The sequence below is a fragment of the Puntigrus tetrazona genome, chromosome 2, assembly GCF_018831695.1.
Source record: "Puntigrus tetrazona isolate hp1 chromosome 2, ASM1883169v1, whole genome shotgun sequence".
Taxonomy (NCBI): domain Eukaryota; kingdom Metazoa; phylum Chordata; class Actinopteri; order Cypriniformes; family Cyprinidae; genus Puntigrus; species Puntigrus tetrazona.
The window spans coordinates 7,035,732-7,038,180 of NC_056700.1; the positions used below are offsets into that span (position 1 = coordinate 7,035,732).

Here is a 2,449-nt window from a genome sequence, read left to right on the forward strand (position 1 = left end):
CCCTGCTTGTGCAAGGTGTCAATGGTCGTCTTTTGGACAACTGTCAAGTCAGCAGTCTTCCCCCTGATTGTGTAGCCTTTGCAGGTGTTTTTAGTTAATTAGCTGATTAGAGTGTGGCACCAGGTGTCTTCAATATTGAACCTTTTTACAATATTCAGATTTTTTGAGATACTGAATTTGGGGTTTTCATTAGTTGTAATCAGTTATAATCATCAAAATGAAAAGAAATAAACATTTGAAATATATCAGTCTGTGTGCAATGAATGAATATAATATAAGTTTTACATTTTGAATGGAAATGGTGAAATAAATCAACTTGTAACAGGCTTTAATAAGAGTTAATTTTAATTTATTTTGTTTGGTGTTGCCTTTGTAATATTTAATGTTTAATGACCAAATTATTTTCGTTGTTTATGGGGGACTTTTATTTTGAAACAAAATCCGCTTTTCACAACGCACGGCGCTAAAGAGAAAAGGGGAATGGGAGAGTGAACGCTTCATTACGGCTTAAAACTTGTTCACGAAAGGGATGTAACAAGTTTATTTAGCAACCCCCCGAAAAGGCATAAGGTTTGTGTTTTTTATACGCTGTTGATTTAATACAAGTGTTTTTGTCAGCATCGCTGAATATGTCAGGTAATGTTGATATACGTTTTGTATCACTTTGTTCAGCTCTTACGGTGATTTCTGAAGACGAAAGGGAACAGAAATAAAAGTCTGGAAACATCAGTAAAAGTTTCGGCCATCATTCGGACGGGTCCGCTACAGTAAGAGCTTTACCTTCGCTGATTCAGATCCTCGCCAAGCGCGCGTGCTGACAGACGGATTCAACGTGACTAAAGGAAAATGGATGGCAGTACGTCAGAATCAGCGTAATGGTCTACGGAGCTGCGACGCTGTGCTGTAGTCGGCAAGTTAAGTATGGAAATTGATACAGAAGAACAAATAACTGGAAGCCTGCTTCAGACAGAGACAGAAAAGGAAAGGGATCTAAATGGTGCAGATAAAGATAAAATTGCTGCAGAACGCCAGTGTCATGTACAAGACAGTGCAGAACTCCCTCGACGTTCCGAACGTACTTGTATGCCTACGGAGAAAATGCTTGCTTATCAGAAAGATGAATGCTGTAAGAAAGAAAAAAGGTTAATAACTTTGTATGAGCAATGGAAGTTAGATGCCCGTAAAGCAAGACAGACCTTAAAAACAGACATAACTGATAAGCAACTGGCTGAAATTGCTGACTCTCTTGAGGATAAAAGGAACTGTATTCTGAAACTTTTCAGTGACATAAGACAATATGTTACACCTGCTGCTGATTTAAGACGTAAAATTGATGCATGTGAAGCTGTGACCAATGATATCATCAAATTTGTGTATGACAGAATGACAACTGTAGATGGCGAGTTTGATGCAGAGAGAGAAAAAGTTCGTCTAAGTGAACTAAAAGCACATAGTTATGCTCGCTCTATATATGGTTCAACTGCTTCAAAAATGAGTGTCAGCATGCACTCTGGATCTTCTTGTTCTGCAAGCAAACGTGCAGATGCTGCAGCAGAGCTGGCTGCAAAAGAGGTTGAATACAAGATGATGGAAACGGAAAGACAACAAAAGGAGAGAATAAGAACCTTAGAAGAGCAACTCAGAAGAGAGTTAGAAACTCAAAAGTTTGAGCTAGAACGGCTGCAGGTGGAAAAGGATATTGAAGTTGCTCGTGCAGAGTAAAATCCTATGATGAAGAAATAAAACAAGAGACAAGAAGTGAGTCAACACAGAATAAACAAGAAGAGCAGAGAAACAAAATGTTACATCAGCAAAGCAATGTTGTACAGTCAACACCTCTCAGTGAAGTAACTCATCTTGCTCAAGCAGTTCAGGACAGTATAGCCATTAACAGGTTACCCATACCTGAACCCGCAGTGTTCAGCGGAGACCCAATTCAGTTTGTAAACTGGAAAGCGTCATTTATGTCATTAATAGATAGAAAGGGCATCCCAGCAGCTGATAAACTCTATTATTTAAAAAAGTATGTGAGTGGCTCAGCACACAAATATCTGGAGGGCACCTTTTTTCGAAACGACGAAGAAGCCTATAAAGATGCTTGGGACAAACTAAACCAAAGATACGGCCAACCCTTTGTCATTCAAAGAGCATTTCGGGATAAACTTTCCAAGTGGCCGAAAATACAATCCAAAGATGCAGAAAGTCTGAGAACATTTGCAGACTTCCTTAATGCCTGTTTGCAAGCCATACCTCATGTTAAAGGTCTGGAAATATTAAACGATTGTGAAGAGAACCAAAAGCTCATACAGAAACTTCCAGATTGGGCAGCTTCCAGATGGAACCGTCAGGTCACTACAGCCCTCATGAATGGAAAGGAGTTTCCAAGCTTTCATGACTTTGTCAATTTCATGTCAGCAGAAGCAGAAATCATGTGTAATCCCATCACTTC

At 39.3% G+C, this 2,449-nt stretch overlaps 1 long non-coding RNA gene across 1 annotated transcript; it reads left to right on the forward strand.

Annotated features, from left to right (window-relative positions):
- Nucleotides 1–324: 324 nt before the first annotated feature.
- LOC122324999 lies at nt 325–729 on the forward strand. The gene is made up of 2 exons (XR_006247246.1): nt 325–570; nt 673–729. It is a non-coding gene; the product is annotated as an uncharacterized LOC122324999 (long non-coding RNA).
- The last annotated feature ends 1,720 nt before the right edge of the window (nt 730–2,449 follow it).